At 57.4% G+C, this 25,214-nt stretch overlaps 1 long non-coding RNA gene across 1 annotated transcript; it reads right to left on the bottom strand.

Moving 5' to 3' along the window:
* Window positions 1-1,637: 1,637 nt before the first annotated feature.
* On the bottom strand, window positions 1,638-13,727 carry LOC101905309 (uncharacterized). The gene is made up of 3 exons (XR_239486.5): window positions 13,147-13,727; window positions 4,083-4,295; window positions 1,638-3,138 (listed from the first exon to the last, which is right to left on the bottom strand). It is a non-coding gene; the product is annotated as an uncharacterized lncRNA (long non-coding RNA).
* Window positions 13,728-25,214: the final 11,487 nt, after the last annotated feature.

Here is a 25,214-nt window from a genome sequence, read left to right as displayed (position 1 = left end):
AGAGTGGGACAGTTAAGTTAGGAAGGAGAGAAATTCTAAGGGCAAATGAGTATTCCTGAAATAGAAGCTGCATCAGGGTAAAATAAATGAACAAAATAAAAATGAAAATTGAGTTCAAAAGCCTAGATTATGCCTATGAAACCTATGAGGAGGAAAAAGGCAGAATAGGCTAATTTCTTTCTACACGGAGGGGATCAGTGATCATACATTTTTTCTTGATGTCCACTTCAGAGACACGTCCATTTTAAAAAAGGGAAACCAGGAAATTAAATATAAGGCATATCACTTCCCAGTCACCAGAGGGGAAGTCAAAGAGAGTAACCTAAAATTTCAAAAAGACAAAGCGAAGAAACGTAGCGAGGAAGCGGGAAATGACACCAGAAGTGACATCAGAGGCCACGACTGTTTGACGTGAAAAGGGCACACTTCCCGTTAAAAGGTCAGGGTCAAAAATGGAATCCAAGGATAACAGTACTTTTCAGCAAACGCATCTAAAACAAAGTGACAACGTTTACAAATAAACGGGTGATCGTGCAGTCTCTTTAGACCCAAGAAAGAAGCTGGAATAAAAGCAGATGTCACCTACGGCGGATTCACGTTGAGGTGAAACCAGCACAATATTGGCAGAAACCAGCACAATATTGTAAAGCAGTTATCCTCCAATTAAAAAGAAATAAACAAAATGTAAAAACAGTAAATTCTGGGTAGACAGGTTAGAAAGTAACTTAAGAGTCAAGTGGCTGTGGGGAGCGGTGGTGCAGATGCCAGGGTCAGGAGTCGGCGGCTCGCAGAGCGGAGGAGGGTCATGTTGGAGGGGCGCCCGCGAGCCACCCCAGTGCTGGGCCTCCTGCCAACCCCCAGGGGCTCACGTCTGTCCAGGTGCGCGTGAAGGGCTGCAGCGGCCCCTGATCGCCTTGTGTGAGGGGCCCCACGAGGCCGGGTGAAGGACCCTCTGCCTGGCGTTCTGCCAGTGACGGCCCACGGGCGGCGTCTGTCCAGGCTCTTTGGGCTCCCAGGGCAGACACGGGCGGCCCCGCAGAGGTGCGGAGCGCAGGCCCGCCGGGAGCCCCGCCCCACCGCGGCCCCCACCCTCAGCCTGCGTCCGCCACCGCACGGGCCTCCCCGCCTGCCCCCGCCCGGCTCTCGGCCCCTGGCATCCCTGAAGCCGACTGCGTGCCCCCCAGGCCATCCGGGTCCCTGCTTGTCCACAGAGGCCCGTGCGGCCCCTCGCCCTCCTGTGGAAGACCACCCGACCCCCGATGTTAGGCTGCAGCCCTCACAGCCTCACTCCGCTTCCGCAGGCCAGGCTCGCTTACTGCCTTGTCTGAGAATTAAATCCCTGCCGCACCACCCGGCCCCACCCCACCTCTGGAGCCCCCAGCCTGTCCTCAGCATGTGAGGTCACAGGGCGTCCGTGTGACATCACAGGGCGTCCGTGTGAGGTCACAGAGTCTGTGTGAGGTCACAGGGCATCTGTCTGTATGAGGTCACAGGGCATCTGTGTGAGGTCACAGGGTGTCTGTCCTCTGACATCTTGTGACGCGTGATGCCCCCCAGCCCCACCCATGTCGCCACAAATGGCGAGAGTTCCTTCTCTTACAGCCGAAGAATATTGCACTGTGTATATACACCATATCTTCTTTACTGTGTTTATTTTATTTATTTATTTGGCCGTTCCAAGTCTAGCTGTGGCGTGTGAGATAGTTCCCCGACCGGGGACAGAACCGGCCCTGCATTGGGAGTGCGGAGTCCTCACCCCTGGCCCCAGGGAAGCCCCCTGAGGGTGACTCCTCCTCTCTGCTGGAGTGTTGGGGCGCCGCAGTGAACACGAGGTGCAGCTGTCTCCTGAGCGGGCGGCTTGCTTTCCCTCAGAGGAATGCCAGGCGTGGCAGGGCCGAGTCGCAGGGCAGTTCCTCTGTGAAACTTCGAGGACGCGCCACTCACAGCCCCGTGTGTGGCCTTTCCGGTCCTGACGTCTCTGTTGTCTCCCAGACTTTCTGAACCCCCACCCCGGGTGTTTCCTCCTCTGCCTCCATGTCAGGGCCCCGCCCGCAGGTGCTGACGACAGGACACGGAGCACCAGGTCCTGGGAGCCGGCCACGTCCCCCCAGGATGCCCGCCCCAGGACACGTCCCCCCAGGACACCGCCCCAGGACACGTCCCCCCAGGACGCCCCACCAGGACACGTCCCCCCAGGACGCCCCACCAGGACATATGCCCCCAGGACACTGCCCCCAGGATACGTCCCCGCAGGACACATGCCCCCAGGACGCCCCGCAGGAGACCCCAAGATGCCGGTGGTGACGGCCTCTGAAGGAAGCCACAGAGCAAGGGTTTCGGCCTCGGCAAAGCTTACAGCCTTGTGGATAAACTGAAGTCAAACGTGGTTTCCCTGTCACTCCAAATAGTCCTGGCTGAAGCTGAGGGATTTTCTTGTTGAAACCACGAGAAGGACCGAGAAGACCCGCGAGTCCCAAGAGCCGAGCGTCAGCGGGATGAAGAGATTGGGGATCGGACAGATCTGCCTGGGCTCCCGGACAGCACAGGCTGGCAGTCATGGCTGCCACGCGACGGGGGCCCTCCCCGCGGGAGGCTCGGAGCCGCACCACTTTCCGTCTCCTTTTCACAGCCGCGGGCCGTGAAGAACACCCCTGCGGGCAGCGTCAAGGCCCCACGCGGACATGTGGGATGGAAAGCGCTGCTGTGGGGAGGCGAGCGTGGGGGTGGGGGTCCCGGAGAGCACGAGCAAGCCGCGGCTCAGGTGCACGCTCCAGCTCGGTGGCTGAGGGCGAGGGCGGTGCTGGGGTCACGGGTGTGCTTCTAGGAGCCCACCCCGCCCGCGCCCAGGCGCAGTGTGGACCTCTAGAGGGAGGGCTGTGTGGCGGGGGTGTAGGCGGGATCGCAGCTGTGCCCCGAACTTCCTGCCACGATGGAAACGCCGCACGTCCGCCTGTCCGTCCGGCGCAGGGGCCACGAGCCACGAGCCCCGGGGCGTGGCTAAGGCGACCGAGGAGCTGGCTTTCAGCTCTGCTCCACTGCAGTCAACTGTAATTCACTGAGACTTGGATTTAGACGGTGACCTGAAGCTTCCGTGTCAGACCCAGAGCTGAGACCTCAGGCAGTGACCCCGAAGCACGGCTGAAAGGAGAGAGCAAAAAAAGGCTGGGGCAGCCCCCAGGAAGTCTGTTCCCCCGCCGCACTGAGGAGGCGCCCGGCCGGCCCCCACCACCCCACCCCGCTGGGGCAGCCACCAGGGTCCTGGAGCAAACAGCCACTTACTCCCTTGCTCTGAAGACTCCCTGCAGTTAAGTAATGAACAAGGTGAGATGCATACAGACTGGAAAGGGGGAGAAAACTTCATCACTGAAAATGGTGGCACCATCGACCGAGGATGCAGAAACATTGGAAACAGGGAGTGAGCTCACCAAGGTGGAGAGTTATAAAATTAACGTATCAAAATCAATGCCTTTTCTATGTAAAACATAAACAGCTAAAACTGTAATGAAGGGAAAGAACTCACCCTCAGTGGCAACTGAAAATATGAAGTGCCTAAAAAATCTGGAGGAAAGCGAGGGCTTCCATGAAGAGAATGGTGAAGCTCGACTAAAAGACTTAAAATAAGATAGGCTAATTGGAGAGGCCTGCCTTTTTATTAACTAGGAAGACAAAGTTGTAAAGATGTCAGTCCTCTCTGCATCAAAATTCTAATTGAATTTTTTGACAAAAAAGCTCAATTGAACTTGACAAAAGTATTCAAAATATGAACAGATACATCCATGGAAGAGAAAAGAGAATCCAGAAATAGAGCCATAAATATATGAGTGTTTAGCAGCTAATAAAAATGGCATGAAAAATTGAGGAAATGATGGATTGTTTAATAAATGGTACTGGTATAAATGTGTAACCATTTGGAACAAATAAAGCTGAATCTCTACTTCATTTCTTATACTAAAAAAAAAAATCCAAAAGCATCAAAATTCAAATGTCAGAAAAGAATCTAAAAACGTAATGCAAGAAGGCGTGGGTGGTGGTTGCTGGCGAGGAAAGCCTTTCTGAGAGCCAGGGTGGAGGGGCTGAAATACCTTCTGAGGAGACCAGAGGCGACTGGGAGCAATGCCTTGCTGTCCGGAAGCAGAGGTCACTTGTCTCCAGGATGTGAAACACTCACAGATCATCGAGGAAAAGTTACACCACCATGGAAGAGAGGGCAAAGTGGATGAGCAGGCAGACGACCAAAGAGAAATGTAAACGTTTCTCCTCCCCTAAAGAAGACAATGCAAAGCAGGCCGACTTCACTGTAGAGGAGAGAGGTCAAATTAAATCAAGACCGTGACACTGTGTTCGCCTCCCCTTGGGAAAGTGGGAAAGACTGACAGCCCGCCGCTGGTGAGGGGTCAGTGGTGGCGTGCGTGCCCGAGACTGTCCAGGAAGGACGCGTGGTGACAGCTGACGGACCGGATCCTCTGGTCTCCTCACCCGGGAGGAGATTCCAGGGACGCGTCTACACTCACCTTACACAGAGACGCGTGTGCAGGCGCGTCCACGGCTGCCTTGTCCAGAACAGTGGGATGTGCGCACACACAACTCCAGTGTCCAGCGTGGGGAGGGGGCGGGATAATCACCCTGGTCAGGTGACCAGGCTCTGACGGGGGCCCACAAGCAGCCAGGAGATGGGCTGGAGATGAGCACGCTGCCCGCGGAAATGCAGACTGACCTTGTTCCTGTGTTTGGGCCTCGGGCACCACCGTGCTCCCCACCCCGTCTGCTCTGCAGGCCCCTGGCTCCCGTATACCCCGTCCCTGTCACCACCCTCCAGAGTCTTACTGCCACATGCAGCTCTGAGCACCCGCGCCTGGCCCTGCTCCCCTCTGTGTGGGGTGCCCTCCTCTGGCCCTTCTCAAGTGGACTTTCCTTTGAAGCCTCCCCTTCCAGGGGCCCTTCCCTGACCCCAGCAGGCTTCCCGTCCCTCATCCTCTCCCCAGATGCCTGTCACTCTCTTGACAGTGTCGTCACAACTGTACGGCTTGTCCAGTTGATGACTGAGGGCCAGGCAGAGCTCAGCCTCTGTGTGGGTGGAGCTCCCTCCCCACCCCTCCCTGCCTCCTTACCCCACCAGGGCGTCCCACCCACAGCAGGTGATGGGGCATGAAGGGCATCTTCAAGAGTCTGGCAAGCTCTTCCCTGGTTTTAGAGATGAGACCAGGGAGCACTGCGACACGCTGCCCAGACCCCTGGCTGGGAGCACTGCTGAAACACAAAGTCCTCACCACTGGCCTTCTCAGGGTAGGGTCCCCTGCTGCAGATGCCACTGCCCCAGTAGACGTACCCACACGGGTGAGTCAGGGCCTGGCCACCTCCCCAGGTCGGGATGCCTCTGGAGGCCCCCTAGCTCCAGGCCTCCTAGCCTCACCAAGGCTGCCATGGCACCTGCACTCATCTTGGTGTTACCACCTGCCTGCCCCCCAGGGCCCTCCTCAGTGCACACCCTGCTCCCTGAGCTCTGACGTTGGTGGATCTGATGTTGGGGTGGATGGGTCAGTGCCCAGCCCAGGTCACACGTAGGGCACAGGAATCCAGGTCTCTCAGCTCCAAGCTGGGGGCAGGGGCGGGGGGGATGGTGGGGGGAGTGGGCAGCATCCGAACACCAGACGTCCACCCCAGTGCAGATGGGCCAGTTCACCTGATTTGGTGCCAGAAAACCCCTGGCCGTGGCAGACAGGGCCCTCGGAGCTGGCAGGCACGCAGGGCAGCTCCCCCCTAACCACCACCCAGAAGGTGCGGGCAGACTTCTCACCGTCTGCTGCTCATTGTCAGAGGAAACACCACATCCCAGCATTTGTTTGGAGGGAATTAGCTCATCACCTCCCTGCTAATGAAGCCAGGCTGTGCAAACAGAGGGGGAGATGGCAGGTTGTCTGTCTCTCAGGCGCCGCCCAGGAGCCGGCGCCCAGGTGTCTTGGGTGCATTTTGAGAGCCGCCTTCACCAACCAGGCTGGAAGCCTGTTGCGTGGGGGAGTCTGTCCTGGTGGCCGGGACCCGCCCACCCAGGACTCCGGAGGTGCTACAGATGCAGGACGCTTACTGTTTTAGCGGCGATAGAATCACACAACACACAGCTCACCGCCTGGAAGCAGACCCTCGGGGGCCTCAGCGTATCACTCCGTGTGTGCACATCGGGCAACCTTTGTGCTCAGTCGCTCAGTCATGTCGACTCTGCGACCTCATGGACTGTAGCCCACCAGGCTCCTCTGTCCGTGGGATTCCCCAGGCAGGGATACTGGAGTGGGTTGCCATTTCCTTCTCCAGGGGATCTTCCCGACCCAGGCATCGAACCCCAGTCTTAGGTCTCGGGCACTGGCCAGGCACGTTCTTTACCACTAGCGCCAGCATCATCACCCCAGAAGAAATCCCATGTCTGCGAGCTGTCAGCCCCGATTCCCTGTCCCTCTGTCGCCTCATCACTTCCACTGTCCGTCCACCTCTAGCTTTGCCTGTTGCAGGCGTTTCGTATAAACGGGATCACGCGGTGCACGGTCTTCATGGCCGGCTCCCGTCACTCGGCGCGGTGTTGTCAGGATTCACCCGCATCCCGCCTGAACCCGCTCGCCATTTCTCCTTGTGGTCAAGTAATGCCCCACATGGGCAGCACACAGCTCGTTTGTGCATCGCCAGCTGACGGACTCCTGTGTTTTTTCCGCTTTGGGTCTACTGTGGATCACGCTACTATAATCAAGTGTGTGTGAATATGTTTTCCATTTGCTCGGGTTTATGCTCAGCATGGAGCTGGTGGGCCAAATGCTAATTCTGTGTTTAACTTTTTGAGGAACTACCAAGCTGTTTTCCACAGTGGCTGCAACATCTTACAATCCAGGAGTGGATTGTAACAAACAACATTTGCTTTTTTTTTTTTTCTTATTATAGTTATCCTGATGGGTGTGAAGTCATGTCTCTTTGTGGTTGGGATTTGCGTTTCCTTAATAGCTAAAGATATTGAGAATCTTTCCAGGTGCTTCTTGCCCAGTTTATATCTTCTTTGGAGACAAATCCTTTGGCCATTTTTAAATGAGTTATTCATCTGTCTACTGTTGGGTTGAAAGTGTTCTTTATATATCCTGCATCCTAGACCCATCTTCAAATACATGATTTGAAAGTATTTTCTCCATGTTGTGGGTATTTTGTTTTCACTTTCTGATGGTGTCCTTTCTTGACAGAAGTCCACTTTGTATGAAGTCAAATTGATCTATTTTCCCTTGATTGACTGTGGTTTTGATGTGATAGCTAAGAAACCATTGCCTAATCCAAGTTACTCAGACCTTCCCCTGTGTTTTTTTCTAAGACTTTTATGGTTTTAGCTCTTAGATTTAGGTCCTTTGTCCAACTGGGGTTCAGATTTGTGTATGGTGTGAGGAAGGGGTCCAAGCTCATTCTTTCACAACTGGAGACGCAGTTGCCCTGGCTCCAGCAGCAGAAGGGACGTTTCTTCTGCAATGAGTAGTCTTGGCACCTGTTGAAAACCACTGGACCAGAGTCATTTGTGGGCTCTCAGTCTAGTCCTGCGGTCTGTGAATCCACCCCAGGGCCACACAGTCTTCATCACTGTAGCTTTGTGGTGAGCTTTGAGGCGGAGATGTGGAATCCTCCGGCGTGGAGTCCTCCGGCGGGGAGTCCTCCAGCATGGAGTCCTCCAACTCTGTTCTTTTTCGAGATTGTTCTGGCTCTTCTGTGGTGATTCCAGACATCCTAGGCATTAGTCAAGTTCACACACTCGAATGCACTTGGAGCAGGCAGGACTGGGAGGCCAGCAAAGCTACCTGACTTCAGAATGGCACCTCAGCTCGGCCTTGGACACACAGGGCTTGCCTGCCTCCTAACATAGCGTGCTCTTCGCTTCCACATGGAAGAGCCATTCTTTCCCTCGCAGCTTCCTCCGCCATCAGGAATGGCCGTGAGAGGGGCCTGGCTTCCCTCTGTGAGTCGTAAGCCAGCATCTCTGCCAGGGGAGCTTCTGGGACAGAGAACACATCATCTGATACGAGAGCAGAGTTTCCAGCTCAGGTCTTCAGGGGGCACAGCTCTCAGGGCACACAGAGGCACCTGAGCATCTGAGAGCCAACGCCTCCTGGCACGTGGGCACTTCCCCTGCTCTGCCTTCTTGCCAGCCCGACTCTGTCTGCCCCTCGTTCGTCTCCCTGCTCTGAACTGTGGGCATGATGTCCAGAGCCAGGCAGCTTGCTGGTGATGTGAGACAGGAAGACTGGGGACAGAAGGTCACCAGGCTTCAGAAGCAGGAGCACCTGGGATCTTGGAGGGCTGCCTTCTCAAGGTTTCTGGTTCTGTGGGTTAACCACGTTTTTTAGGATAATTCCTGAAGTCCAAGAAAATTAAGATTGCTGTTACTTTCTGCCAAAAACATTTCTAATGCATCAAGTGATGGCAAGTAACATGGACGTTCCGTTTAAAGCTGTAAAACGACATTTTTAAGTTTAAAAATGCATTGAGGACTTCATCAAAATTAAATAGTCTTGCTTCTCGAAAGACACTCTTAGGAGAATTAAAAAGCAGCCAAGGACTGGGGAAAAAAATATTTGCCAAACACAGATCTGACAAAAGACTGATATCCAGAATGTAAAATGAACTCTTCCACTCAATAATAATAAGACAAACAACCCACCTAACATGGGCAAAAGATTAAAACAGGTACTTCATCAAAGAAAGGACACAGATGGCGAATAAGCTGTGAGTGACATTCGCTGCCATCAGTCAGTGAAAGTGGAATGCTAGTCATTCAGTCGTGTCCAGCTCTTTTTCAACTGTAGCCCGCCAGGCTCCTGTGTCCGTGGGATTCTCCAGGCACGGATACTGGACTAGGTTGCCATTTCCTTCCCCAGGGGATCTTCCCAACGCAGGGATCGAACCCAGGTCTCTCACACTGCAGGCAGTTTCTTTACCATCCGAGCCGCCAGGGAAGCATTGTCATTAGTCATTAGGGAAATACAAGTTAAAATCACAATGAACAAGCACTTCAGATCCACCGTATGGGCTACAACCCAAAGGCTCACAGCGAAAAGTGCAGACGAGGACTGGACAACGGGGATGCCCACACGCCGGCACGTCCTCCCTGGGAAAGGGTCTGGCGGTTTCTTATAAATTTCCCACTCAACAGCTTCATGCCTAGGTCACAAAAGGGCCCGTGTGGCCAAAGCTGTGTGCCCATATCTGCTGTAGGTTACTTATGCCCCGGTGACACTGGAAGCATGCCAGTGCCCTCGACAGGCGAGAACCAGAGGGGCTCAGGGCGTATTAACATGGGCCACAGCGAGGGTGGGCCTCACAAGCACACTCAGGGAAAGACGCCAGACTCACAAAGCTGCCTCGCCCGAGCCCATCCCTAAGAGATCCTGGGAAAGGCAGGGGCGGCCTGGGGGAAGCGAGCGGCTAGGGTGGGACACCGAGGAGTTTGGGGCGACGACACCCTTCCGTGTCTTGTGATTCTGGTTAGGCGAATATCAGTGCTTGTCAAAACTCCTGGGACCACACACTCAAAAGGGCGAATCTGACTGCATGACAATTTGACCTCAGCAAACCTGCTTTCCAACAAACACTCGAAAATAGACTGCGGCCGATGACTTTCGATGATTCGCATTGGAGCACAAGGTGTAAAGCCCAGACAATGGACAGTGCAGGGAACATGCTGCAGGTCTGGGTGGAACTTGTTTAGGACTATGGTGGCATCGGGCTGGGAGGAAGGGGCCAGATACAGCGCCCAGTGAGTGCGGCCCCGTTCAGACGAGCTTCTGGGAAAGGAGCGCCGTGCAGCGGGCTGGACCTGGAACACCGGGTCAGTAGCCGTGGGGATGGGGAGCCCAGATGGGGTGGGAGACTGAGGGGCCTGGGGTGCTCTGGGGTGAGGGCCCCGTCGAGTACCTCGGCCATGGAGGTGGTTGGAACTCAGCACACGAGTCACTGTGTGTAAATGACGTCTCAGTTACGTGAAGTGTACACACCTGACTTTTTCAGTGAGCCGAGTGAAAGAAAATTATTAGAAACATAATTGCACAGGTGGTTCACCAATACAGCACGAATGTGGAGGTGGGAGTAGAACGAATATGTTTGGAGAAACACTTAGTCCCAATTATACGTGTCTCTACAGAGGAAATCCTGGCTGGGGAAGGTGCGTTGGGGGGTGTTTTCTCCGAGCTGATCCGGAGCCGTTAGCCTTTCTGTCATTTGTCCTCCCAGGAGAAGCGAAAGAGGCTGACCGGCCACCCGGCCCTGGGCCTGCCCGCAGGACAGAGATGCTCCGAGGAGTGTTCACGGGGACCGCTGACAGGGCGTGGGCAGGTCACCCCGAGGGGCGGTGGGGACGCCCTCAGGCCAGGCCCGGAGGCAGGAGAAAGCTGACTCCAGAATCCAGAGGAAGGGGCGTGTTGGGGGCGCCGGCGGGGCTGGGGCTCCCACAGGGGAAACTTGGCACCACCCACCTGGCACCACCCTGTGTTCTCCCGCTGGTGCCCAGCCTGCAGGCTGAGACGAAGGGCAAAGGGTCCACAGGGCATGTGGGGAGGCCAGGCAGGCCTTCTGGACTGGGGTCTAAAGGCAACCTCCGATTTATCCTGGACTGGGGAGGCCAACAGGTGAGGGGTCGAGATCCTGTTACTCAGAGACCCCTAGAAATCGTGGGGAAGGGAGCACGGTGCCGGCCCTGGGGAGGCACCTGGGAGCCCAGGAGGTGTTGAACACAGGCAGGAGCCCGTGCTGTCGTTTCCTCAGAAAGAAGCCGTGTGTCGGGTGCGAGCGTGAGCCGGAGCAGGACTGGCTGTCTGGGGTGTCGTCTGGCGCTGGCCCCGGGCATCAGCGAAGGGGGTGGCGTGGGTGAGGAGGGCGAGAGTGGCCCAGCATCTCGGTTTTGCAGAGTAAGTGCATGGTGGGCAGGGGGCCCCCTTATGTTTCCAAGATCCGCTCGTCCCCAGAGGGCGGTCCCCGCGGGTCAGCAAGGCCAGGAGGGCAAACCAGCGGGTACAGAAGTAGGGGACAGTGGTTCTGACCCGGGAGTTGAGGGGGACCAGCTCGTGTGGGTGGGGGCGTGGTCGTGTAGATGTGGGCAGGGGTGTGCTTCTGTGGGCAGGGGCCTGGTCGTGTGGATGGGGCGTGATCCTGTGGACGGGGGGCGTGGTCATGTGGGGCGTGGTCTGTGGGTGGGGGCGTGGTCATGTGGACAGGTCCGTGGTCCTCGGTGGGGGCGTGGTCGTGTGGGGGCGTGGTCTTTGGGTGGGGACATGGTGGTGTGAGGGCGTGGTCTGTGAATGGGGCGTGATTGGGCGGGGTCGTGGGGCATGGTCTGTGGATGGGGGCGTGTTCCTGTGGGTGGGACTTAACCTTCGTTGTCACTGGACTCCGCAGACCCCACAGCTCAGGCTCCCGCCCAGGACCCTGGGGCCCAGGCCCAGGTGCCAAAGGGTATCAGGAAGTGGTCAGCTCCTCCGGTCCCCTTCCAAGGCCCCACCTCTAGGCCACACTCGGCCCACACCACCCCCTCCCTGTCCCGGCAGCAGCTCCACAGAGGGTTCCACCCCTGGCCCACATCCCTCTGTTGTTTCCAGGCCTGACTCCCGCCCCCCCCACACAGGGGCTCCAGGAGCCCATGGCATGGTGACCCCGCTCCCACTGGTTCAGCCTGTGCCCAGTGGGAAGCAGGTCTGAGATCCCCGGCTGCAATCTGAGCTGCTGGAGGCCAGGGCTTGATGGCAGGGGAGACGCTTCCACCTGGGGGAGGAGCAACCACATGGAGCTAGAGGAAGACGCCAGGCCCACTCCTCACTCCCACTTGCACCCTGGTGGCCACAGGCCCAGCTTGGGCAAGACGACAGGAAAAGACAAGAAGACGTGCCAAGGACAGGCCTCGGGTGGCAGAGAGGAGGAGGGAGCCTGGGACGTTGACGGGAGAAGCCATTCGTAAACACCTACTTGGGCTCCGTGTTGTGCTGGCTTCCTGCAGCCTTTGTGCAAGCAGATGGCTGGGCCACAGCCAGAAAGCTCCCGGTGGGGAGCCCTCCAACAGTGGGGGTGGCAATGGGAGGGGCCCACGCTCCAGGGCCGCCTTGCTTGAATCGCTCCCAGCTCCCGTGTCTTGTGGCCTCCATGCCAGACGCCAGCCTGCAGCCTGGCAGCCTCACCTCCCTGCCACCCGCTCACCGTCCACCCGGCTCAGAGGTCAGCCGGGGAGCCTGCCCACCCCTGCCCCAACCTCAGTGCCGTGGAGGGGGGCTCAGCCTCTGGCCAGCTTCCTGGTTCCCCTTCACTGCACTGTCACTCTCTGCTGTAGCTGCTGAATTCCTCAGTGTCTCCATCTGTAAAATGGGTCTGATAACGGTCCCCTCCCAGAGGCCTGGAGAGAGCTGGGATGAGTGCCTGACTAGGGGAGGGGGGTTGTGGTGTGGGGTCCCTGCTGGCAGGTGGGTGGCGCTGCTCTGGAAGCTGACATGTTGCCTGCCGCTCACCCGCGTCCGCACCAGCCCGAGTCTGGCTTGTGGGCAGAGTGAGTGTTTGCACCATGATGACAACCCCAGAAGCAGATGGTCCAGCCCAGCCTAGACTCACCGGACTCTGGGCCTGGCTGCTGGGCAGCAGGGCTGCTGTGCTCTGGGCGCTGTGTGGCTCCGGCTCTGTTAATCCCCATGGCAACCAGGGCTGGGCTGGGCAGGGGATGTGAGGGGCGCTTCTGCGGTGCCCCCTGGGGCTGTCTGTCAGGTCCTGAATGGCCAGGTCCTGGGCCCTTTGTCCTCCCCTCGCCCCGGCCCCCGCATGTGGCTCCCCCTGAGCTGGCTGTGATGCTGGAGGCTTACCTGGGCGATGCCAGCCCAGTGCTGGCGGAAGGCTCCAGGCCCTAATCACCCACCCAGAACCTGGCCATCAGCTCCCTCCAGGCACAGGGTGGCCGCACCTCCTCCCCCCGCCTGCCTCTTAGTCCAGCACAATTAGGACCCATTATTTCTGTTGTGTGGATTGCTGAAAAATCATTTTAAACTGTCGCCCTTTTTTTTCTTTTCATGCTTTGGAAAGGGAAGGCGCCAGAGAAGATGAAAACAGAGAAGCATACCCGCACCCCCGCCCGGCTCCTTTTCCCCCCATCCCCCCATTTCTCCTGACCTGTTCCCTTGGCAACCATCAACTCGCTCCTGCAGTATTCAAAGGGAATCTCAGAGCTGCACATCAAGTGGGACACGGGGGTGTTTTCAGTTGCCTGAGACCCATGGAAGGATGGACAGACGTACGCACACACAGGGAGATGGAGCTCGATAGACAGAAACAGAGAGACCAGGAAAGACTGGGCACAGAGACAAGGACACCGGGGAGACATGGGGACCGGAGATGCCAGAGCTTCAGACGGAAGGATGGAGGCAGACAGACACTCAGGGAGACGATGGAGAGAGACGTGTGGGACGAGACAGACACACGGCGAGGGGGAAAGGAGCAGACAGGAGGGATGGAGGTGCGGGGCAGGCAGCGGGTGGGGGGCCGGAAGGAGGATAAAACAGGGTGCAGACACAGGAGATGGGGCGAAGGGCTGGCGGAGGAGCAGAGGGAGGCGGCAGCCCGGGCCTGCATCAGGGGCACCCCAGGGCCCTTCCAGCTCCAGCCGGGGTGCCTTCTCGCCTCCTTCCCCTCCCCCTCCTCCCCCGCTCCCTCCCCCTCCTCTTACTCCCCTCCCTCCCCTCCCCCTCCTTCCTCCTTCCTTTCTTTCCCCCTCCTCCCTCCCCTTCCTCCCCCTCCTCTTCCTCCCCCTCCTCCCCTCCCCCTCCTCCCTCTGTTCCTGCTTCTCCCCACCAGCCTCCTTGCCTCTAGGAGGCAGCTCCCTGGTTCCCACACTGGCTGCCCCTCTGGCCTTTGTTAGAGCTTCTTCGCAACCTGGCCTGGGGCATGTCCCTCGCCACAGTCACCGGTGCTTCTCTGGCCCTGGTGCCGTCCTAAAACTGCGAGTGGTTTTGCTGCAGATGCCGAGGGTGGAGTTCTAGACCCCGTGGCAGACACAGGGAAGAGTGGACCAGGAGCACCCTTGAGGGGCACGGTGGGCCCGTCTCCACAGGGTCTCTGGGGAAGGTCCTGGAACCCTTGGAGCTGGGGAAGGGTCAGATCAGGGCTGAGTCATAGCCACATGGGAGGGGCTGGGGACCTCGGGCAGCTGTCTGCCCCTGCCCTTTGGGCACGTAAGACCCCTTGCCTCACTCAAGCCTAAGAACCGCAGTTTCTCAATAGCTACATGAGCCCGACCACAGGACACTGTCAGTCAGAAGGGACTAGAGAAGTAAAGATACTGAGGCCTGAGGGCAGAGGGCAGAGGGCAAGGGTACCACCAGAGTCACGCTCAAAGGGAGCAAGACAACCTCGACCCAAACACCAGCTCTGCCACTGTGGCTCAGCTGCTAAAGAATCTGCCTGCAATGCAGGAGACACAGGAGACCTGGGTTCAATCCCTGGGTTGGGAAGGTCCCCTGGAGAAGGAAATGGCAACCCACTTCAGTATTCTTGCCTGGACAATCCCATGGACAGAGGTGTCCACTGGGCTGCAGTCCATGGGGTCGCAAAGAGCTGGACACAACTGAACGGACTAAGCAGAGCAGGTACACTGCTGAGGTCATCAGGCAGCTGGACCTCTGCTGTAAAGTGGGTGAATGGCTGGGGTAGTTGCACGAGAGACACCTGATTGGAAGCAGTGACATGTGACAAAGATCAGGGTCACAGCTTCCCGGCAGAGTCACAGCTGGATGCCTGGCTCTGGGTGGTTCACAAGCTCAGAGGCCAGCAGGACCAGCGGCAGGGAGCGTGAAGAGCAGGAGGGGCTGGGAACCCCCCACCCTGTGGGCCCAGCACAGGGCCTCCACCGAGGTTTCAGAGCAAGACAGAAATACAGGTGTCTTTATACCCGGAGCGGAGCTTGCCTGGCCATCTGCACGCTGGGCCCCAGTGAGCTGCTGGGGAAGTGCCCCATCCACCAGCAGGGGCACCCGTGGGGGCGGCTGGCAGCCCTGGAGGTTGAGCGGGGCAGCCGATCCTGCAGGTCCTGCCTTAGGGATCCTGCGGCAGCCCCACCCCGTTCCCCAGGCCCCCAGCCCAGGTGCAGGGCCTGGACCCAGCCTCCGTGGCCCCCACCAGAGCCCTGGGTCCCCCCCACACCGCTGGCCAGAGGACCCCTCCCCACCCCCAAGCTGCTGGGTGACTGACCCCCACACGTCTCCACACGCCCCTCCCTCTGCACGGCTCACGCCCACGGCCGGACCCCCAGAAGCATTGTGTCTCCCCTGAGGGCAGCAGCCGGGGCCACCCTTGAGATCAGGGCAGATGTGTCCTGGGTGCTTCTGCATGGAAGGTGCCAGCCACCAGCAGAGCCCACGCCCCCGGCCCCCATTCCATAGGGGTGGGACACACCCCGGGGACAGCGATCAGGGAGAGGGGAGCCGCAAGGCAGTGCCCCCCAGCCAGGGTCCTGGCAGTGCCCCCCAGCCAGGGCCCTCCCACATCTGCCTCTGGATGCAGCTGCAGGAGGAGCCCCGGGACCTCACAATCAGCCCCCTTCTGCCTGATCTAGTTGGCTCCCTGTCACTTGCAACCAAATATATCACCCAGAACCTCCTGACTCAGAAGTTTTGTATTTTTAACAAGTTCCCAGGTGACTCACGGGCCAAACTGAGCCCGAGAACCACTGACATGCTTGCTGCCAATTAGGCTGCTGCGTTTGGGGCTTGGGCCTCTGTGCACGAGCCTGTCAGCTTCAATTCCAGGGCCTTGCCAGCAGCGCATGTCAGGCCCCTCACAATCCTGCCCGCCAGCGGGGGGTGGGGGGTGGGGTGGCTGGCCTCTGCCTTCACTCCCAGAGCAGCCAGGCAGGCAGCCCCCAGCCCAGGGAGCCCCCAGAGCCTTCTCTGGAGGTCAGAAGAGATGAGGCATAGGGGAGGGAGCGGGAAGAGCAGAAGCAAGTGGGGCGTCCAGGACAAGCTTCCCCCCTCTTCGCTTTGCAGTCATCCTGACCCACCGACTGTCTGCTGACCTCTGCTGGACTTGGGGTCCACGACACACACAGGGACCCCTACCCTCCACCTGGGGAGGGCTGCATCCGTCAGGTCACCACTAAGTGAGCAGTGACCATAGGCCTCAGGAGAGGCACAGGGTCTCGGCACACTGTCCTTGACCCATCCTTCTCAGCTGGGCACACGACCATGTGGATGTTGCTGCTTCCTCGGCAGCTACAGGGGCTGCATGACAAAGGTCCTTCCAAATCGGGTGTGGGCAGAAGTTCGAGACTTCCGCAGAATTGTCTTGTGGTTGGAGAGGTGAACATTTCCTTGCTCTTCTTCCCTCCTTCTCATTGGTGTGAAGGTGTGATTGCTGGAGCTAGAGCAGCCTCTTTGGTCCATGATGGGTGTGTTGCATGGAGCAGGACAAGAGAAACCTACACAGTGGCCAACCGTTGATCTCTCTCTAGCACTAAACCCAGAGCCTGCAAACACACTGGAGATTCCCCCAGAAAAGTCCCCTGCTCCTCTTCACTGTCTTCTGAACAGACAGAACGTGAGGTTTAAGATGGGTCCTGAGTTCCATGCTGGACTCGGCCACTTGTCCCCAAAATGGCTACAAAAACCCCTGTTTTGTTCATCTTTGTACCTCCAGATTCAAGCCAGAGTCTGGCAAAAAAAAAAAAGCAGATTCCCTGAGACTCAGTGCCATTGCCTGCCAAAGGTCACCAAGGAAAAGCACATTTAAAGAAAAAAAGTGTGTATTTATTTGTGCTAAAGTGTAGATGACTGATCGGTTTGCATTTTAAAGAGGGGTGTACCTGTACTCCGGGGCTTGCCACGTGGTGCTACTGGTAAAGAACCCACCTGCCAGTGCAGGAGGCTGAAGAGAGGGATCTTGATTCCTGGGTCAGGAAGATTCCCTGGAGGAGGAAATGGCAATGCACTCCAGTATTCTTACCTGGGGAATCCCATGGATAGAGGAGCCCGGCGGGCTACAGTCCCTGGGGTCACAAAGAGTCAGACATGACTGAGTGACTTAGCACACACGAGCCTGGACTCACAGGACCCTAGAGATAAGCCTTTTGTCCCAGGGCAGCAATGAGGATGTGGCACATATGCAGTGAGTACCTAGCGTGTGCCAGACACTGTTCTAGGCCCTGAGAATAAACGTGAACATCAAAAGAAGTCCCTGCTGGTGTTACTATTTAGTGTGGAAGACAGACCACAAGCTAACAAACAAGTACATAATAAGTCAGTAAATCAGCACATACATCGAGTGAAGGACCCACATCCAGGACAGAAGGAATTTCTGAAAAGCAACAAGAGACACACGACTCAGTAGAAAGCCGGGCCAGACTGGGACAGACCTTCAAACACAGGAAGTGTTGTTGGCCAGTAACCCCCTGAGAAGTGCTCAACTTCATTAATCATCAGAGAAATGCAAATTAAAGTCCCAGTGAGCCACCGCTGCCGACCCTTCAGGATGCTTGTGACGGAAAGGACCGCACAGTGCCAGGTATTGGGAATCCTGGTACCCACTGTACTGGTGGGGAGGTAGACGATGTGACCACCCTGGAAAATGGATTTGGGGTTTCTGTTTAAGCTGAGCCCCCATGCTGCCACTGACCAAGCAGTTCCATTCCTCAATTTATACCCAGCTGGAAGGCATCCTTATGACCCCCAGAGCAGTAAACCGTGAGACAGTTCAGGGCAGCGTTGTTTGTGAGGGTCAGTGGGGACTGCCAATGCTCAGGGAGTTTAGGGCACAGCCCCCTGCTGCCTCCCAGCCCCTGCCTTTCCTGTAAGGTGAACAGGTAGGAGTTGGAGCAGCTGAGCAACCCACTGCTCAGTCCCAGCCGAGTGACTGTGGGCCCTTCTGCTTCCTGGGTTATGAGGCACAACCCAAAAGTAGGGAGCAGATAAATGGGTTTTCATGGAAAAAAGAATGTGTTTAAGAATGAGGATCCAGAGACAGTGGTCCCCGTTTAGCAGAGCACATGCTGGGTCTCTGAATCTGCAAAGTGGATCCGGTCTGCAAAGAGAGGGGAGCTGAGCCCGCCTGTCTGACGAGCTGTGGGTGGTGGTGCTGAGGGTCGAGGAGAAGAGGGCTGCAGGCGAGCAGGGTGTGGGCAGAGGGTCTGCAGGGCGGGGATGTCTCTTGCTGGGTTGTTTGCAGGGGATACTGTGACTTCCCCTTCCATCTTCTTAAACCTTCATCCAGTTTTATAACACACCCATCTGCCTGGTGTCGGGAGGAGAAGTGTGTCACACATCAGAAGCAGAGCAGAGGCAGCCATATGGGGGAGAGAGACAGTCCAAAACAGATCCGCTCAGAGCAGAGAGTGAAGCAGGAATGCGCACCAGGACACCCAGGGAGTCTTCGCAGGAACCATTTCAGAGTACGGAGACCCAGGGACCAGAGCAACCCCTTTCCATGACACAAGACGCACACGGGGAACTAATGTTTACTTAGAAAAAGAAGACAAAAACCCTGAATAAAATGTTCACAGAACGGATCCGTTAGGCCAGGAAGAGAAGAAAATGCTGGCGCTGGATGGTAGCCGAGGAATGCAAGGCTAGTTCAATGGCACTGCCCTGGAGCTGCTCGCGACATCCGTAGTGCAAGAGAGAGGCTTGCTTGTATCCTCAGGACTGCAAAGGAGCTTCATGGTATTCAACATCCGGCCTTGGTTTTTCCAAAACAGCTTTCAGACAACAACAAATAAAAGGAGACTCTCTCTCCTTCGACAGAGTGTCTATCAGAAGCCAAAGAGCAAAGATCAGATCTCGTGATGAGAGGCATGGTGTTTCCTCCAGGGAGCACTCTCCCGTCCTCTGGGGCAGACCTGTGTCCGGTCTCTTTGAGGCATGGTGTTTCCTCCAGGGAGCACTCTCCCGTCCTCTGGGGCAGACCTGTGTCCGGTCTCTTTGAGGCATGGTGTTTCCTCCAGGGAGCACTCTCCCGTCCTCTGGGGCAGACCTGTGTCCGGTCTCTTTGACACACGCTTTCACTTCCCGCTTCTGTCTCCCCACAACTTTCTGGTGGACTGTGTCCACTGGTCACATCTGTGGTTCCTGGGCCCAGAAGGATTTCCACCCCAGAGCAAATGTTGAGTAAATACTAAATGAATGGACAGCAGAAACCAACCAAAGATGCCCACTATCAAAATTATTATTCAGCTTTATCCTGGGGATTGTAGACACGGGAACAAGACAGAAAAAAAGACACAACCTGTAAGTATTGGAGAGGAAAAGATCGAACTACAAATCTTTGTGTCATAGAAACACTGACCTAAACTTTTCAAGAAGAAAATCCAGAAAACTATTCAAGATAGGATATGATGTAAAACTGAAACGTGATTTTCAAAGATCCTACATAAGTTAGGATTGTACCAGCCACAGGGTCACCCGCTCAGAATGGTTTTCCTCATGCACCAGACTCTTTGTGAAGGTTCCATCTTCAACACGTGGCTCCAGGGCCTCCCCTGAGACCCAGATGTCTTTTCATCTCCCTGCCCACTCGTGTCTCTGCCTGGCTCTGTGTGGCTGTGTTCTCCAAACAGGAAGTTCACGAACATCAAGAGAATAGCCACTGGCCACCCCAGATGCCCCATCCCTGTGGGCACACGCTCTCCCCTGAGGGAAGTGCTGGGGCCACTTGGCACCCCAGCAACAGGTCACTCATGCACCAAGTCACGGGTGGTCATTTGTTTTCCAGCCAAGGGCTTGGTCTGTCCCTTTGACTGTGTGTGTGTGTCCACATACACGTGAGTGCTGGTGGAGAGGGGTGTTGACGCTGACTGGCAGGCTCACCAGGACCACGTGGAGTGGGCAAGGAAGAGTTCCCATGGCCAGCAGTGCTGGATCCACTGAGGAAAGGGGTACAGACACCCTGAGGGGGTGGCAGAGCTGTAGCCGCTCCGGGCACCTTCCCTGGCTGCTCGGAACACGTGCTCTCGCTGTGTGTAAAGTCACAAATGACCAGGTAAATCCAAGCCCACTGCTGTCCCCAGAGAGAGATGTCCATCCAGGTCCTTCCTGCAACCCCATGTCCCTGCTCCCAGGGTCCCCTCCAACCCCGCCCGCTGGCCACCCAGCCTGTCTACAGAATTCTACCCCCACGACTGTGTCCCGGGTCTCCAGTCAGCCCCTCTGTGCGCAGGGGTCCCGCCCTCTCCTCTGGTCAGTGCAATCTTTTAAGCTCTATGGTATCTGGACTCCAGGGTGATTGCCAAGCCCCCGGGGAGGTGAGGTTCCCCTGGCAGCTTCACTGGTCTCAGTGGAAGCTTGTATCTGGACCTGACCTACTGACTTATAGATGCGGCTTTTGTCCACCGCGTCTTCCGGGGTCCCCCTTGTGGCCTGCCCTTCGAGCCCCTGGCCCGCTGCCACCTGAGAGCCCTCCCCTGGCCATCGGCCACCTCCCTTCCTGACGTGTGTGTGTGTGTGTGTGTGTGTGTGTGTGTGTGTGTGCGTTGCGAGGTGGGGTGGGAACAGGCTCCAGCCAGGCACTCAGACCTGGCTCTGCAGGGGGCACCCCCCTGGTGTCCTCGGGCCCCACTCCTGGGTCCACACCTTGAGCTGAGGGGGCCCCGGGACCCCTTCATCTCGGCCAGCACACACTGGGTCCTTCCTCTATCCAGGCCCCCTGCATTCCGGCTCTCGGGCACTCCTGAGGTCTCTACCCAGCTCATGACACCGTCACGGTTTCCTAGAGCTGTTCTAGGTTCAAGAGACAGAGGACCGGGAGCAAGACGGAGGAGAGACAGAGGGGGCTCCCGCCATCACTTCCGAGGACGTGAAGCAGGAGGCAGTGGGCGTGTAACTCAATCTGCCATCTGTAGCTCTTTCTTTTTTATCCCTGTATTAATAAAGGGTGTGTGTAAAAGGAGATTCAAAGGGATATACTAAATCAGGACTGACAAAGGAGAAGGGGTAACGCTTCCCTCCTGAAGGGACCAAGGTGCACTCCTGGTGGCTGGTGTGGAGGGTGGGGCTGGAACTCCAGGGTCAGAGCCCCAACCCAGCCCACGCTGCTCCCCAGGGAACATCTGGTGGATGAAACGCTTGTTCCCTGGGTCCTTGTCCAGCAGCACAGCCGGGCTGACTGGAGCGGAAGCGTGGAGTCTCGTCCTGCCCGCATCCTCTGTCCTCCTCCTCTCACGCCACCCAGGATGGACGGTGCCTCTGACGCTGAGTCACGGGACACGTGTGATGTGTGCACCTGACTGCTGCTTGGGTGACTTTTGGCAAAGCCTGAGAGTCTCAGGTTCAGACGAACCCTGGGGTGGGCGGTTCTCACCCTGCTGCCTGGCCGGGGAGGCGGGGAGGTGCTGGGGCTGGGGGCAGACTGTGCCCACCCCAACTCCAAGGAGGAGAGGCTTCTCCTCGACTTTCCAGGCCCGCCTGCCCGACTCCTCAGAAACAGCCCGGACTCTGGGGCCAAGCCTGTGTCCACTGCTCCCTGGGTCCCCCGCTAGACCCTTGGTCTGGGCGAGTCTGAGCCGACCTGGCTGAAGGAAAGCCTTTCTGTCTCTTCTCAGAGCAGCGGCCTGCGCGTCTGGGGCCTGGGGCCTGGCCCTAACCCTCGATGACCCGTCACGACTCACCTTGGTGTTGGTGATGTGACGGGCACGCATCTGCTCCCCCCCCGGGGGGCACCGGCTCCCAGGCCCCTCTGTCCACATGAGGGCAGTGACCAGCCCCTGATCCCCTCCCCCCACACGCCCCTCGACCTCCCTGAGCAAGAGGAGGGTGGATGGGGGAAGTGGGTTCCCAGCAAGGGGACCCCTGCGGGCTCTGCTTTATGAGCTGAAGCCTATTTATTAGCCTGCAGTTAACTTGTCTCTGTCTGAGGGTTGAGCAGGAGTTTCTTCCCTTGGGGCGAGGGAGAGGCAGGAGCGTTAGTTAGCCACCGTGCTTCAAGTGCAGGGTCCACCGTAGCCTGTGCACTGAGCCGTGGACTCTACAGAGGCCACCCTGGGGTGTGTCTGCCCTGCCTCTTGCCGGCCTGGGCCTGCCTGTCTCCGTGTCCCCATCTGTAAAGTGGCCTCACTGTGCCTGGGTCTCAGGTGTGTGGGGGTGCAAACAATGGCCTCCCTGGAAGCCCCAGCCTGAGGGCTGCCGTGGCCCATCCTGGGGTGCTCCAGGCCTCTCCCTCCTTGCCAGGGGGTCCCTGCTGAACTCTCAGGTCGGGAGCTGGAGCAGGTGGAGGAGGCTGGTCGGGTGCTGTCCGCCCCCATCCTGTAGTCATAAACCTCACTAAGCAGAGCATCCACCTGAGAGCCTTGTGGGACGAGGCAAAGCCAGACCATGCGGAGAGCTGACAGACGGAAGGGCGTCTGAGTCCGTTATACGGAGGGTCATACGTGGTGTGGGCGTACCTATAGATGGAGGGGATGTACACGGTGTGGTGTTTGTACACAAGGGTGTGTACACATTGTGGGTGTTCATAGACAGGGTAAGTACACGTGTGGCTGGATCTGTAGACAGAGGGTATGTACACGTTGTGGGTGTGGGTGTATCTGCAGACAAAAGGAATGACACATTGTGGGTGTATCTGTAGACAGAGGCTATGACAGGTTGTGGGTGTGCGTGTCTGTAGACAGAGGGTATGTACACGTTTTGGGTGTGGGTGTATCTGCAGACAGAGGGTATGTACACCTTGTGAATGTAGGTGTATCTGTAGACAGAGGGTATGTACACCTTGTGGGTGTGGGTGTATCTGTAGACAGAGGGTATGTACACTTTGTGGGTGTGGGTGTATCTGTAGACAGAGGGTATGTACACGTGGATGTGGGTGTATCTGCAGACAGAGGGTATGACACATTGTGGGTTGGGTGTATCTATAGACAAAAGGAATGACACATTGTGGGTGTATCTGTAGACAGAGGCTATGACAGGTTGTGGGTGTGCATGTCTGTAGACAGAGGGTATGTACACCTTGTGGGTGTGGGTGTATCTGCAGATGGAGGGTATGTTCATGTTCTGGGTGTGGGTGTATCTGTAGACAGACGGTATGTACACGTTGTGGGTGTGGGTGTACCTGTAGACAGAGGGTATGTACACGTTGTGGGTGTGGGTGTATCTGTAGACAGAGGGTATGTACGTGTTGTGGGGATGAGTGTATCTGTAGACAAAGGGGATGACACATTGTGGCTGTGGGTGTATCTGCAGACAGAGGGTATGTACATGTTGTGGGTGTGGGTGTATCTGTAAGTAAAGTGTATGTACACGTTGTACACACATCGGGTGTGAAGCGTTAGGGAGACTTACCAGGCAGAGATGAGTTACAGAGCTCCTGAGCGGAAACAGTGCAAGTGACCCGGGGGCCCATCAGTGATGAGCGGGCGGCCGCAGCATGGCAGGTCCGCTCAGTGGACCATTGTTCAGCCGTGGGAGGAGATGGAGCACTGACAGTCCCCGTGGGGCAGGGACCCCGAGAGCAGTGTGTCATTGTGTGGCGGGCTCTCCTCTCGCAGGACACATCCACAGGAGAGCCCCGAGGCAGGGAGCAGGCTGGTGGTTTGGGGCTGGGAGTGGACAGGGAGTGATTGCTGACAGCAGGCTTCTTTCCTGCGGTGGCAGAATGTTCTGGGATTAGTTACTAGCAATGGTTGCAGAAAGCAGGGAATTGTATGCTTTAAGGGGGGTTTGTGGGCTCCCCTGGTGGCTCAGATGGTAAAGAATCTGCCTGCAGTGCAGGAAACTGGGATTCGATCCCTGGGTTGGGAAGATCGCCTGGAGGAGGAAAGAGCAACCCACTCCAATATTCTGGCCTGGAGGATTGCATGGACAGAGGAGCCTGGAGGGCTACAGTCCATAAAATGGGGGTTTGTCATCTGTGAACCGTGTGCATGGAAGTGGGGTGTCAGGGCTCCTCAGTTGCCTCCACATCCAGCTGTGCATCTCTAAGTATGTCACTGCACTTCTCAGCGGAAGACAAGACTCCCGGACCAGCCCCTACAGGCTGTCCGGAGCCCCCACCCATGACATCCACACAAGTGGCCACACAGCCCGCTCTGCATCTGAGACCCCATTCCGAGGCTCTGGGGCCTGGGAAGTGTCGATGCTGGGATGCTAGCCACGGGGGCGCCGGCTGGGCTGTCTCTGACCTCAGGCCGGGGGGCCCCACATCACCCCACTCTGTCTCTGAACCCTCTTCTGTGCCACTCCGGGATCCTGCCACCTTCCCCAGAGCGCTGTAAGATGGCCACGTCTCCCCCAGCCCAGCTGAGCCCGAGAGATGGTGGCCAGCTGAGGGCACCTCTCCCCTGGGGTCACCCCGCAACCTGAGTTCCCGCCCCTCGTCGGCCTGGCTCCTGGGCGTGGGCAGGCCTGTGACCCACATTGGCCCAGGGGCCACCAGCAGGCACGGCTTCAGAAGAGGCTGGAGAGCACTCGCCCCTCCGGCTGCCCCGGGCCGGCCGTGGAGGGAAGTGGGCATCTCTTTGAGGAAGGGGGCGTGCCCCCCACCCCATCCTTGCAGCAGAGGGCCAGACATGGGGGTGAGGCTCCTGCGGGATGTCTGATTCCACCGTCCTGCCAACACACAGAACGGCGAGAAAGAGTGCATTTGCTGAGAAAACCCACTGTGTGTCCTTGGGGGTGAGGCACGCACGTGAGCTCAGTCTCAGTTGAGTGTGACTCTCTGGGACCCCCTGGACTGTAGCCTGCCAGGCACCTCTGTCCGTGGGATTCTCCAGACAAGAATACTGCAGTGAGCCCCCCTTTCCTCCTCGAGGGGATCTTCCTGACTCTGGGATTGAACCTGCGTCTCTTGCGTTTCCTGCATTGGCAGGAGGGTTCTTTCCCACTGCCCCGCCCGGGGAATCCTGCACATTGGGGATGGCTTATTATGCGGCAAAACCTCACTGATGCGCCTCCGCCCGGGAGGCTGTCCCCTGGAGCAGAGCAGCCGTCAGCGGATCCATCACCAGGCTCCCAGACCCTCAGGGCTTTGAGTAATTGGCGTCGCAGCCAATTAAAGCCTTGGCTCCTGGAGTGAGAAGCCAAGAATCTTGCTCCATGCACCCACTGTGGCTTCCCTCCACTTGGGGGCAGCTGCCTCTCAGTCCCGTGGACACAGGGGAGGAGCTCCTGGACAAAGAGGGGTTAGGATGAACCAGAGCCTGATTTGAACACATCGGAAAGGCCCGAGGCACAGCAGGGGCCGCCTGGGCTGCGTCTGCCTCCAGGGGACAC

The sequence above is a fragment of the Bos taurus genome, chromosome 22 (genome assembly GCF_002263795.3).
Source record: "Bos taurus isolate L1 Dominette 01449 registration number 42190680 breed Hereford chromosome 22, ARS-UCD2.0, whole genome shotgun sequence".
In the NCBI taxonomy this organism is placed as follows: Eukaryota; Metazoa; Chordata; class Mammalia; order Artiodactyla; family Bovidae; genus Bos; species Bos taurus.
This window is presented reverse-complemented; position numbering and strand designations above follow the sequence as displayed.